Genomic DNA, 14,999 nt, shown 5'->3' with positions numbered 1-14,999 from the left:
AATCTCTGAAAATTCTGCCTTTCCTAAGTATCAAATTCAATTTACTTCCTCAAGGAAGCTTTCTCCAACACAAGAATTGGGTCTCATCTCATCTTTCAAGCTCATATAACACCATACATCTCTTTTTCGTGATATTTATCACAATTGCAATTTTTAAAAAATCAAATATATGACAGTCTGGTTAATATCTATCTCCTCTAGTTGTCATTCCTTGGGCTGTTTTGTTTGCCATATCACTAGACCTAGAAGCTGCAGAACCTCAAAACTAGTTTTTGCATAAATTGACAGAAAAACCATGGAAACTATATTTTATTACTTTGTCTATCCTTTGTTGTATTGGTCTCTCATTTAGAAATCATATAAAGTCTCACTTTTGGGCTAATTAATGGGTCAGCTCCCACCCCTGCTGCAGGAATACTGTGCATAAGGGTCCAATGGAAATTTCATTGGAAAAAAGAGAAGATCAGCTTTTATCCATCATCATGTAAATAGACAAATCATGGTTTCTCAGAGTCCTAGCAATGACATGCTTTTCACATCGACAGTGAGTGGTAGAAGTTGGGGATAGAATGATAGCCTGCAACTTTTTATTGGTGAATAAAAGTGATGATAGCTGATTTATTTTTATCTTGTTTTCAGGGATCCCACATGGTCAAAGGATCTATGCTAAACTATTGACAAGTCAACATAACTGTGTCTGAAATGAGAAGTACAGCCTCATGTTTGAGCAGTTTTAGAAAATAAGCGTAAGTTCAAAGAATCTATGTTAAACCACTGACAAGTTGGTATGACCGTCTCAGATGAAAATTATGTCCTCATGTTTGAGCACTTTTAGGGAACAAATATTTGCTACTTGTGAGGCCCCTAGCTTAGTTTTCACTTCTCAGAAAAAGTATTCTATTTGGTGGCCTAGTATCATGAAATCTTCTATTCAGCTCTGTGAAGGTGGTCACCACCACCAGCTCTATCACCATCCCTGAAAATTATGGAGCATTTATTTGTGCCAGGCTTATACCAAACACTTTATATGTGTTTTCACCTTGATTTATTACAATTGTTATAATGTTTACCCTATGCCAGTGGTCCTTATACTTTAACAAGCATTAAATTTACTTGGACAGCTGTTAAAACAGACTGCTGGTCTTCATTCATTTATGACTCAAACAATTTGGTGGGACCTGAGGATGTCCAAGACTAACAAGTTCTCAGAAGTAATATGATGCTTCTAGTCTGGGGACAAATTGTTAAGAACTGCTGCTCTGTCAGGTAAGCATTCCCTATTTAAATGATACAGAAACTGAGAGGTAGGTTAAATAAAGTCATATGACCAGCAAGCAGGACAACCACGGTTCAAATTCAAGCTAGCTGACTCCAAACCATTAGGTAATGCTACCAGGACTAAAATTCTTGAGCTAGTATTAGCATAAATCAATCTTTAGATAACTCAAAACACTCTAAGTCACCTTGGTTTATTTCAAGATACCATTTATATGGTCACACTTTGAATAGCCACTTCATTAAGTTTCAGTATATTAACACTTGAAAAAATTAACAAGATTCCATTAAGATGATGTTTGAAAATCTTTTTTTGCTGTCAGTTTGAAAATCTTGATCATAAAACATAGAGAAATTCAAAAGACATTTGAACAAGTTGGCTCTGGAAGAAAACCTCCAATTTATTGCTCAGAGAAGATGAAAACAGATTGGGTAAGGTCAGACTCAAATCAAATTATTTTCTTAATGCATCTGGGGACAATCTGATGAGCACAGAGGAAAACTTAAACTCCTACCCGGAAACTTGAAGTTTTGATGTGACAGAAACTGGTGTCCCCAGATAATTTTCAGGCCTGGCTTAAATAAAACTTGGCCTGTGCTGTCCTCATTCAACAACTAGAAGTGGAATCGCTTGTTGGTGCTCATCCCCATCACTCCTCTCTTTACATCTGATATGAACTTTATCCTAGGGCTTCTGGCTGGTTTTCCAGTGTGCCTCGGTAACCACTAAGCAAATAGAAGTTTACCTTTCTTCAGTGCATTCCATGACTCTCCCGAACTGCAGAAGCACATTCTAGAATTATCAAGACATCCCTTTTTCTTCATGCTTCTGCCCTCACTTTTCATTGTTCTTTAATGAAACATTTGCTCCTGTAAGCAAACCTGCTCTTCCTGAGTCTTAACTGTCTTTCTCCTGTTTCTTTCCTTTTTCTTTCCCCTCACCGATTACTAAAATTCTCTGGCTTCAAACTCAATTCAACACACATTTCCCCCTGGCAATCTTTCATAACTGTCTTTATCTTGATTCTGAGGGTAAAGTTAAGGGGAGGTTTCTCCAGGAGATGGAATTAGACTCTGTAAAATTCTCTACCAGGGATCTTTTAGGCAAATATTAAATGAAAGAGAGTCCATTTCTAGCAGTTTTATCTAGAGTTGGGGCAGAACCACTATATTTTCAATAGGTGGAAACCATATGGGTAATAAGCAGACTATACACAAGTAATCCAAATAAAATACATTGTCCTTCTGAATTCATCCAACTTAGGAGTTTGATGATTTTGAGTAGTATTAGTCCTGTGTCTCTCTCAGCTGTAAAAAGTAGTTATTAGAATTAGGACATTAACAAACCTGTTAATCAATTAAATTAGAAGTTGCTTGAACAATAATAACATTATATATACAGACCTTGACACATTATATGTGGTATTGTCCAGTAGAATGGTTACAAAAACAATCCAAAGCTTCATTAGAAATTGGTTATATACACTAAACCTGGCGTAAAACTAAAGTATAGAAAATGAAGTGTAACTGAATTCTACATTTTTGCTCAATCTAAATAATGATTACTGCAACTATAAAGGCAAGCCATCACAGTCTTGCAGTGCTAAGCAATGCTAGACAGTTTCAGCTCCTATGTATCCATCCTGTTCTCCGCCAGAATAGTCAGCTCACCCTATTTCCTGAGAGCAGCAGGTGGATCAGAGTTCCTGGACTTTGGTGAGTTTTTCCCGCACAAAGGGGGCAAACACAAAGGTCACTGCAGGATGTCTTAGGAGGCAGAGCCAAGCTGTCCTCAGCCCCTTGGGACTGAAAATGCACTACTGAAAGATAACTTCGTAAAGAGAACTAGGCAATCTCTCAAATGTTTTCTCAGTGTTCATTCTTCTTTGTGTTCCCTTCTCCTTGCCTACTTTCCCTTTTGTTTAACTACTCCCAAACTGTGTGGACACACACACTTGGATGTCTCTTTCCCCATTCCATCTCAGCCAGAGGAGCTTTCTCACCATTAACATGTCCCTGTCCCAGAACCCATCATATAATCCACCCAAAAGACAGTTTTCCTTGGATCATGTGGTCTACTCTGAGGGAAGAAACAAAAGCCCTGTGGTGACAGAGATGGATGGGCCTTCCGAGGGAGGAATGTGCTGAGGGCTATGGACCATCTCATTTTCCCCTCATAGCCACCAAGCCATGGGGAAAACAACAGTATACGGTCTCTCAAATGATGTACACCATTTGTATAGGGTCAAATATACACAGATAGAGAATGAAAGAGTCACGTCACTAGGGGTGGGATAGAGGAAGGAATGTGGAAATGCAGGTCAAAGGCTACAGAGGAGCAGATGTAGGTGAAAAGATACAATGTAGGAGATATGAAAGTGCAAAGATCTAATATGCAACATGAGGTCTATGCTTAAGAACGGTATACTGATGCACCTCAGGAGAGAATGTGCCGCATCATGCAATTCATCTCATTGCCAGTTCGCCTCACACTCCATGTTGAATTAAAGAAAGTATTTTATCAGGAGAAAGATGGCCACAGCGCAGTTGCAGAGGACTTCCATGAGTAAGTTGATATTTCCCAATATGATATCAACCAAGCAGCAGTCTTTGGTGTTAGTGAAGAGGCTCCTAGCAGTTTCAGTATCCTGCATCACATATTTGAGAGGAATATTCCCAGAATGTGCTTATGGCACAAGATATCTAGATGATCTTTGTGTCAAAATTCTGAGAGAAGATAAAAACTGTCCAGGATCTACACAGTTAGTGAAGTGGATGCCAGGATGCTATGATGCTTTACAAAAAAAATCTAAGGATGGTCATTCTAGTTGTATACACTAATCCAGAAGACCCTCAGACAATTTCAGAATGTTACCACTTTAAATTCAAGTACACCAAAAATGGACCTATTATGGACTTTATCAGTAAAAATCAAAGCAGTGAATCTAGCATGTCGTCTGCAGACACCAAGAAAGCAAATATTCTCATTCGAAAGGCTTATATTCTAATGCAAAATCTGGGACCTTTACCAAGTGATGTTTGCTTGGCCATGAAACTTTTTCTATGATGAAGTTACACCCCCATATTACCAGCCTCCTGGTTTTAAGGATGGTGATTGTGAAGGAGTCATATTTGAAGGGGAGCCTATGTACTTAAATGCGGGAAAACCTCAACACCTTTTCATACCTTCATAGTAAAAGTTACTACTGAGAAAGAATGAATGGAAAATATTGATTCATCTATACTATTACCAAAACAGTTAAAAACACCTCTTCAGAAAATCCTGGTGGACAAAGATGATATAGAAGATGAACAGGAGCATTATATAAGTGATGATTTTTACTTTAAAACCAAAATGGAAGAACAGAAAAAAAAACAACCCTGGAGCTTATAAAATTGGAGAACCAAATTTAATTATGGAGGAAGATGAAATTATGAGGTGTAAAGAAAGTCCCAATCTTTCAATTTCTCATTTCCAGGTTGAACAGTTAGTTAATAAAACATCTGAACTTGATATATCTGAAAGCAAAACACGAAGTGGAAAAATCTTTCAGAATCAAATGGCACATGGAAACCCAACCAATGAAATCTTCTAAAGAAACTCAGAAGAGAACTCAACCTGCATTTGGGAAAACCGTCTTCTATCACTGTGATTTTTCTAGTCAAGAGTCTGTGCCCAAAAGGAGAAAGTTCAGTGAACCAAAGGAACATATGTAAAATTACTTTTTCTTCGGCACGTTTGGAAAGTTCTCATTATTTACAGTAAAAAAGGGCTCTATTACTATTGTAAGGTGTGTTCTTGTCTAGCTCTGAAAATTTATATGCAGTCTTAAGCAGTTCATACGCTAAAATGAAGTTTTTCGCCATTACACTGTGGTCCTTAATTTTACCTAAGGTAAATCCAAGAGAATTTTGGGACAAACCCAAAAGCAGAAATGTAGTAATTGATGCTGTTCATTATCTATTCTATGTCCACCTGTCTTCCATTTTAGTGGATACTTTCTTTAAATCTGTATTAACTTAAAACTCTATAAAGCAAACCACTTTTTGAAATAATGTTTATTTTGGTATTAAAACTTTATAGGATTCACTTTTTTCCATTTTTTAAAACTATACCATATAATTAGCTGTTTTTGTCATTGCGTTATTATTAAGACAATGTTCTTCTATATATTGATATATTGCGTTGGCATATATATGTACAACTTAAAAATTGGTACTTGGCTTTTTAAAACTTTTTTTACTTCAGGACAAAAAGATGACTGGTTTTTTAAAGACAAAATAAAATTGTTCAGTTTGGGGGAAAAAAGAACAGTATATTGTAGTTAAGATTTTTGTCAAATAAGTACTGCAGATTGGCACATACACAAAATGGGTGAATATGAGGGATGATGGGTACGTTAATGTGCTTCACTATAGTAACTATTTTATTTCTAAATGTGTCTCATAACCTCATGTTTTAGATAGTACCTTAAATATAAACAGCCAAATTTGTTATTTTAAATTGTTTTTACAAAGTATAAGTACAGTGAAATAAGGAGGCAAAATATTTTATTTTTCATATGTACACTCTTATTTACAAGTGTATGTTTGCCATACATAATGGCTATGTTCATCTGGGGAAACTGGTGCATGTATGTAAGCAATTTTAACCCTTTTCCATCCCTTTTCTCCTCTTTCCTTGTTCTGCCAGTTCTCTTCCCCATCTCCAAAATGTTTGTCTTATTCCTTACCATTTCTCCTGTTTTACTCATGTATTTATTTATTTAAGGAAAGTATGGAAATTAATTATGTGAATGGTTAAATGTAGATGGTGAGTAAATGGGTGTCTGTTATAAAATCTTTTAAACTTTGCTTTGTTTAATATTTTTAATGATGAAGTGTAGAAGAAAATCATCACTGAGATAATTTTACACTGTTTATCAGCTCTCTTTGTCATTTTGGAATATCCCAGTTATTCTTGCTATGGAGTAAAACCAGAATTATCATACAGCTCATGGTAGCATTTGCTGTTGTATCTCAGAAGCATCGCTTGGCATTGTATGGCTTCTCTATAAAATAATTTTTATGGAAATGATGCTTTTCTTCCATTGAGCATATATTAGTAGAGAATACTAGTTTTGAGGTAGGGGGAAGCAACATTAAACTTCCTCCATAGCACTGACAGACCTTGTCCTATAGTCCCTGCCACATTACTCATAAATTGACTTATCTGTTTAAAGTATTGTATATCTGTGGCTTTTTTTAATGTAAAAATTTCCAAAGGTAGTGTCTTGGTTACTTTTCTGTCATTGCTGAGAAAAAATACTCAATGCCCAAAATTAAGGAAGGAAAGGTTTATTTAGCTCACAGTTTGTGGAGGTTTCAGTCTGTATCTGGCTGGCTCCAAGGCAGAGTGGCATGTGGTAGAGAGCAACAGTTCATGGCGGTGGAAAACAGCAAAAGCAACATGACCAATAGGCAGAAGTTGCAGTGAATAAATCTCTCTTCCCTCCCTTATATTGTATGCAGGTTGCCCATCCTAGGGTGGGTGTAGCACTCACATCTATAATTCTGGATGAATCCCAATTCTGGCATTGGGCCATGAGTCAATCATAAACTCTAGAAGCCTACCCCATAAAGGTAGGCTTTGGGGAGGACATCTAGACACAAACCATAACAGGTAGTGAATAATCTTGAAGGACATCATCAAGCATCAAAAAGAGAGGAGGAGAATGTCTAGTTTCATTTCATATCTCTCAGAGTACCTAGCAGAGTAAATGCTGTTTGAATGTTTAATCCACATTGCAGAAGCTCAAAGGTCAAATTCTTAAACACACTGGAAAGGAACCACCTTGATGAGAAATAAACTGTTACTTTAGTATGTTATCAAATTTCAGTGTAAGGAGTTCGTAGGTGATGAGAAAACTTAGAGGTTATGCCATGATTTGTGGCTTTCCTGGGAGAAATGACCCACTGTACCACAAAAATCGAATATGGTGGTTTGCTTAAATTTCTAAAATAAAGCCATCCAAATAAATGAAAGTGATATGTCTGGTAGACCCGGGTGTTACATTTCTTGGCCAACTTTTGGATGTTCCTTCTTGGAATGGTATTTAAAGCATACAGCACTTTCTTTTCAATATTGTTGAAGAAGATAGATTTGATTTTTGAAACAAGAATTTCATAGAAACCAGCTGCAACGAGTGGGACTGGCTTTGGAAAAGAGTTCAGATATAAGTTCAGCCTGATGTTCTTGGTAATATAGACTTATTCTCAAAATCCTAAAAGAGAAATTTCAAATACAGTAAAACCTTGGTGTGCAAGCATAATTCATTCCAGAAACATACTTGTAATCTGAAGCACTTGTATATCAAAATTAATTCCCCCATAAGAAATAATGGAAAAACAGTTGTGATGGTGCACACCTATAATCCCAGCACTTGGGAGGCTGAGGTAGGAGAATCGCTATGAGTTCAAGGCCAGTTTGGGCTACAAAGTAAGCTCAAAGCTGGCCTGAAACCCTGTCTCAAGAAAAAAAAGAAAAAGAAGGGAAACTCAGATGATTTGTTCCACAACCCCAAAATATTCATATAAAATGATTACAATACTGTAATATAAAATAATGAAGAAAATACAAAATATAAAGAAAAGTAAACAAATTAATCTGCATTTACCTTTGATAATTTCTGTGGCTGGTATGAGGGAGGCAAGAAAGAGGAGGACTATAGTGTAGGACGATTTTCACTATCACTCATGGAATCACTGCTCTCTATTGGTTCAATGGAGTCTTTTTCTTTTTGTGCAGCTTTAACAAGGAACCTATTCAATGACACTGGCATATGCTTCCATTGGAGGATTTTGCAGAAATGTGACATTGCATTGTTAAACAGATTCAGCCCTTATACAGCTACAAACTTAATTGGGTGGTGCTTTTCCAGAAAATTTTGCACTGTTTCCCACATTTTACACATCTCCTTAATCTCATTTCAAGTGAAGGATTCCTTTCCCTTTTTCTCCTCATCCTCCTCTGCTGATGAGATCTCTTACATAATCTCTTCCTGTTGTGAGATGATCACACACAATTCCACAGAGGGAGAGAGAGAGAGAACCGCTGGCTCAGTGGTGAGCATGTGATGCTGTGTCACACACTACTCCTATTGCAAGACATCACTAGGTTATCAAGTTAAAATTTATTAGAAATGCTTGGTTGTTTCGCAGAACGCTCCCAGAACAAGTTATTTGCATTCCAAGGTTTTGCTCTATACCTTTAACATTATTGGAATACGTGTAAAAACTACTGCAGTGTTTATTTTGAAGGACAAAACTTGGGAGAAAATACAGCCATACCTAGAAGCATATGCACAGTTCCTAGTGTATTGTGTAGGGAGGCTTGAAAGCAAAATGAGGTGTGTGATGAGTCACGGCTGGCACCTTGAAAATATAACAGGGTGTGAGGTAGTGTGGGTGGGAATAGGCAGAACTTGTGTTCTGTGGGTAATAAACTGGGTATCAAAAGAATAGCAAAACAGGAGCATTAAACCTTCACACATTTTCTCTTGCTATCTAAGTCACTTCATTGTTATGAAACAAAATGTTTCAGGGTCTATTTGCTTTAGGTATTGGTACTTATATTTATTCTGACTTTTGGTTCATCCAAGTTTATTCTTCATTGACTGCCTCCAATCTGACTTTTCAGACACAGCGATTGGCGCAGTGCCTTTCATTTAAGTGCAATTTAGCATCTTCTATCCAAAAATAGCACCATCACTTCCCATTTACTGCTGTACCATCTTATAACTTGTGAAGTGCATTGTAATCCTCAATATTTTCTTATTTGAAGGATCAGCATTTAAATCTACCATACTTACAAGAATTTTACTGGATGAATTCCAAAATAATCAGCTCTATCTTAGTCGTTCTGTCCTAGGGAATTCTCTTCTTCCTCATTCATTCCCCTCCTTCTTTGAAGATATTGTTCCTTGTACAGAGACCAACACTAAGTGCTCAATACATATGTCATGAATTAATAAATGAAGAAATTATCACTCGATGACTCAAATGTTTGCAGGATAGTTTGATTCCTACACTTTCTAAAAGCATGGAGATAGGCAACTTTCTAAAGTGTCTTTAGTTGCTAGACCTGGAACATTTAGAGACATTCACTCAGGGGACTTCCAAAAGAGTGACACCATAGATGCCATCGGTGTCATGGGAGTTAAAGAGAGAAGGATGGTGTATGTAAAGATGAGTGTCTGTATCCCATCGACCCCCAACAAACTGGTTTCTCCTATTAGCGTGATATTTGGTGTAAATTCTTTTAACATCAAGACTAGAAACAAGACTTCAAAGTATCCTTGTTTCATAAAGAATTGAGTGCTTTGTCATAAGTGTAAGTACAACTCATGAACAATTTAAACTCATGAATTATTTAATGTAGGAAGAAAGGTGACCTTAAAGAGGAACTCAAGTTATGGATAAGGAAACTCAGGCACAAAGAAGGGAAAAATGTGTTCTCAGAACTATATAGGGGATCAACGGCAAAGGAGGAACTAGACTCTCAGATACCTATCTCCTGTCCAGTCATCTCTGAGCAGCTCATCAATTACAGGGAAGAGTCTTGGGAGAATTCAGTTTGGGGAAGAATTCAGAGAAGCAGAAACATCATAGAATATTTTCTTTACATAGAAGAGGGGTTAATAACTCGAAAGGTTGGGGAAAAAAGAAACCAATAAGAACAGAAATATTCTTTCTTTTAAATTGTGAGCCAAAGGCATTAGCCATGAGAAATATCTTTGGGGACTACACATATATGGAGTTGTGTGGTATGCTTTGGAATTAATTAAGAATTCTTGTTTAACATTAAGTACCCCTTGGAAAGGTCTTACATTAAATCCATCTCAGTTACTAGCTTGCCACAGAACAAGACTATAGATTGAATAAACACATAATAATTTGGAATAAAATTTGGGAAAAAAAGTCAACAATATCCATCAGCAAGAGGCAAGAAAGAGACTGATTTCACAAAATTAGTGTCCAACAATCACTTTTAAAAATCCACTTCCATTTTTATTTTTACATCTAAAAATAAATTTTCCTGTAGGTAAACATTGCTTTTGTTTTTATCCCTGTAATAAAATATTATAGCTGACCAGTTGGTGGAGCAATTACATTTCCATAGCTCTTAATGGCTATTTTCCTTAGATATTAGTGACTTAGATTGGAGAATAAGATCATTACTATTCTAAGGAATAACCAAATTGATCGCAAACTTTCACAAGAAATGACACAGATAAAATCACTTTAACAACATTCAGTTCAGTGAGGACAACTTGTAATTAAATTAAATTGGTAATTCCACTTATGGCAGGAAGAGAGTCTCCTCTTAACTCACCTCAAAGATGTAGGTCCCATCCTAGGAAAGCCACACTTTGGTGGGGATGAGCAAGGAAAGGAAAGAGGTTAGCCCTTGGCTCTAACTCCCAGATGTATGAAGTTAATGTAATTATAATTATTAATGGAAAACCAGATTCCATTTTATAAGACCATACAGTACAAGTTTCAATGTAATTATTAGTGTCTCTGATTTAAGCAGCTGTCTTAGAGAGACATCCTGTAGGAATACAGTTGCTCAGTCCATATTTCCTCAAAAAGAATGGTTAGCTGCGTTTGCCAATCCATCTTTAAGTCCCTTAAACTCACTATGGCTATTTTCAAGTGCTTAAAAAGTGTAACTCACACTCATAATATTTTAAATGAGATATGTAGGAATTAGGATAGTAATAATTATGTAAAAAAAGAAATCCTTTTAATTCACAAAACAGCATCAAGAATTATAAACTGCTAACAATGGTTTCATTTGAATGGGGAGACTAACTTTTTTCATATTTTCTTTGATTTTCAAAAATAAATATGTATTACCTTAAAAAAGTATTTTGGGCTGAGCACGTGGTAGAGGATTTCCTAGTTCAGTGGTAGAGTATTCCCTGGGATATGTGAACCCCTAGATTTCCACTTCAACTACCCACAAAATAAATAAATAAACTAATTAATTACTTTAATTAAAATAAAATTTTAAAAGGCCCATGAGTACTTCAAGGTGTTATTCAAAAAGTAAGAAATTATTTCCAAAGACTTAGAGTAATCAGTATAGTACAGATGCATATAAATATATAAAAATAGTACTGTATTTTTTTCTCATTTATAAGACAATGTTTATAAAAATACAATGATGCTTTCATGAATTCATATTATATTAATTATAATAATAGGTGAATAGTTTTACATATATAGGCAAAGCAGATTATTTTCAGTCCATATAGGCAATGCATAAGAAATACGAGCAGAAGTGTCTTGCAATAATTGGAGCCCTACACAGTTTGGTCAGGCTCTCCAATAAGTGTCTAAACTAAACTACAGTATATTAGATAGTTACAAGAACAATTAAAAATAGAAGAATAAAGAATGCCCAGAGAAGAGAGGGGAAAGGTACTTTCTGAAAAGGTGGCCATGGAAAGCTTGATTGATTAAGTTATATTAAACCAAAACTGAAAATCACGAGGGCATTCTGGGCAAGAGTTCCAGGCAGAGGAAATAGCAAGTTCAAAAGTCACAAAACTGAAGTACGCCTGGTATGACCCAGTATCAGCAAGGAAGCAGGTGTGGCTGGAGCAGAGTGTGGGGAGAGGGAAGTTGGGAAATGTGACGAGTGGATGCCAGACCACTGATTCTGTATGTCATTCAAAGAACCTGGCTTTTACTCTGAGAGGGATGGGAAGTCACTGAGCCAAGTTAGGATAAGAAGGGTGTCCTGATATGATTTTTAAAGCATAATTCTGCCTGCTTTTTTCCACTTTTTTGTTATAAAGATTATTGGGCTTCATACTGGCAAATTCATACATGCATATAATATATTTTGGTCATTTTTATCCCCCATCACCCCCTTGCCCTGCCCTCCACATTAGTTTCACATTTGTTTATATCACCCTCTCCCCATTACCTGCCCTTACACTCATTCCCCTCCCTCTTATTCCCTTCTTTCTGCATAAAAATAGTTTTTCTTCTACTTATTTGTCATGTTTTTTAGATACCACATATTATGGAGAACATCCAGTCCAATATCTGTCTTTCTGAGTGTTGCTTATTTCTCTAAAACATATAGGCTCCAAGTCCATTCATTTTCTTTCAGATGACAAAATTTCATTCTTCCTTGTGGCTTAAATATGTCTCTATCTATCTATCTATCTATCTATCTATCTATCTATCTATCTATCGGTTTGTTCCTTATTGTGGCTATTGTTAATTGTGCTGTAGTAAGCTTGGGTATATAGTTATCCCTACAGTATGCTGATTATAATTGCTTTGAGAACATACCAAGGAGTGGGTGTATATCTAATGCTGGATCAAATGGTAGCTCCAGTTTTACTTTTTTGAGGAATACTCATGAGGAATACTCATACTTCCACAGAGTTTATACTAATTTATATTCTCACAAGCAGTGTAGAAGGGTTCCTTTTCTCCCCAAATCCATTTTTCCCAGAACCATTTGTTAAAGAGGCAATCTTTTATCCAATGTATATTTTTAGCTCTTTTGTCCAGGATCAGATAGTTGTAGCCATGTTAGTTTGTTTCTGTGTTCTTTGTTCTGTTCCACTGTTTGACATGATTATTTTTATGACAGTGCTATGTTGGTTTTCTTATTATGGCTCTGTAGTATAACTTGAAATCAGGTATTATGATGTCTCCAGCCTTGCTCATTTTGCTTAGGCTTGCTTTTGCTAGTCTGAATCTTTTGTGTTTCCATATAAATTTTCAAAATTTTTTTCCAGTTCTGTGAAAATTGTCATTGATATTTTGATAGCAATTTCATTGAATCTGTAGATTATATTGTTAATGTTGCCATTTTGATAATATTAATTCCACCAATTCATGAACATGGGAGAATTTTCCATCTTCTGGTGTCTTCAATTATTTTCTCCAGTGTTATGAAATTTTCATTGTAGATGTCTTTGACCTGCTTGGTTAAATTGATCCCTAGGTATTTACTATCTGTTTTTTTTTTCAGTATTCTGGCCTTCTGAGCTCCGACTAGAATCTTCCATCAATTTGACTTATAGCATTCTAGGACTGCTCTAGTAGACATTTCCCAATCATTCCAAACTTTTCCCATGAATCAATTCTAACAGCTTCTAAACCACATGGTGAAGTGTATAGTCTTAGCCACACCCCCACTTCTGGTACCAATTTCTTAGTCACTTTCCTTGTCACTAGACAAAATACCCACTATTCACAACTTAAAGGAGTAGAGGTTTTTAGAATACTCAGCCCATATTTAGCTGGCTCCAAGACACGAAAAGCATGGTAGAAGGGTCTGGTGGAAGAAAGTTTTTCATGTCATAGTGGTGGGAAAGCAGGAGGAGAAGAAGAGCCAGGGATAAAGATATACCTTTCCACACCATAGTGACCCATCTCCAACTATGCCCCACCTCCTAACAGCAAGTTAGCTGTAGTGTCCCTATGGTCACATCACCTTCCAAATATATGAAGCTTTTGGTAGATATTCCCCAAAACCCTCTATATTGAGTAATGTGTATTTTATGAAATTGAGTGTACTGTGTTAAGTGACTATATACTTTTCATTGTTACAGCTTCTTAGTTGATTGCTCCCTTTACCAATATGTAGTGGCCTTCTTTGTTTCATCTGACTAATTTTGTCTTGTAGTCTGCTTTATCAGATATGTGGATAACTACTCCTGCTTACTTTCGGGTTTCATTTGCATGGAATATTGTCTTCCATCTTCTCACTTGCAGTCTGTATATGCTTTTGCTGGTGAAGTATGTTTCCTGAAAGCAGCAAAGAGTTCCATCTTGGTTTTTATCCAGTCTGCCAATCTGTCTCTTTATTTGGAGAATTATGACCACTTATATTTATCGTTAGAAAAAGGTATGTAATAGTTCTTATCATTTTGGTTTTATTCTTTTCTAATTCTCAATAATTCATCTATTCTTCATCTTCATCTTCAGTCTGTAGGATTCCTTTATCTTCTGTATTGTTGGCTTAGTGGTCATGAATTTCTTTAATTTATGATTATCTTGGAAGGTCTTTCCTTTAATTTTGAAGGACAGATTTGCTGCTTTATTGACAATAGATTTTGAAGGGAGAGAGCAAGAAAGAAATAGGGAGATATGTTAGGAGGCTATTACCATAATTATGGTAAGAGACAATGGTGGCTTTGATGAGGAAAATGGCAAAGAGATGGTGAGAAGTGACAGAGATCTGAATAAATCTTGAAAGTAAAGCCAAAATAATTTGCCAACAGATCAAATATGATACAAGAGAAAAAGGAGCCAAGGACAATCTCAAATTCTTTGATAATAGAATTGATAATCATTGAAACAGAAGACCATGCTAGGTTAAGGGAAGAGATCAAGAGCTTTCTTTTGACCATATGAGTTTTACTTATTAGATATCCAGGTGGACATGTCAAGAATAAAATTGGATGCAACTGTTTTAACTTGGGGCAGAATTCTAGTAAGTTGTCAATGTCTACATGATATTTGGACCCATACAATTAGATTGCAAGTACTAAGAAAGTAAGTGTAGAGAATTCCACAACTAAGTTTCATGTATTTAGAGATTGGAGAAATGCAAAACTGTGACCAAAAGAGATGGAGAGGGTTGAGGGACTACCTCAGTGGGACAGTACATGTTCAAGGCTTTGAATTTGATGAGAGAGAGGGAGAGG

The 14,999-nt window shown here is 36.1% G+C and overlaps 1 long non-coding RNA gene and 1 pseudogene across 4 annotated transcripts in view; both read left to right on the top strand.

The window, feature by feature from the left end:
- LOC102026403 overlaps nt 1–14,999 on the top strand; it is a 36,139-nt gene that overhangs the window by 12,863 nt on the left and 8,277 nt on the right. For all 4 annotated transcript variants that reach the window (XR_259794.1, XR_001232661.1, XR_001232660.1 and 1 more), the window contains 2 exons: nt 640–746; nt 1,122–1,266. This is a non-coding gene — a long non-coding RNA (uncharacterized LOC102026403). The remainder of the gene's footprint in view (nt 1–639; nt 747–1,121; nt 1,267–14,999) is intronic.
- Nucleotides 3,733–5,059, top strand: LOC102026080 (annotated as a pseudogene).

Source organism: Chinchilla lanigera, unplaced genomic scaffold, assembly GCF_000276665.1.
Source record: "Chinchilla lanigera isolate Chin_1 unplaced genomic scaffold, ChiLan1.0 scaffold00008, whole genome shotgun sequence".
NCBI classification, from domain to species: domain Eukaryota; kingdom Metazoa; phylum Chordata; class Mammalia; order Rodentia; family Chinchillidae; genus Chinchilla; species Chinchilla lanigera.
The sequence above is the reverse complement of the archived record's forward strand: the minus strand, read 5'-3'. Positions and strand labels throughout refer to the sequence as shown.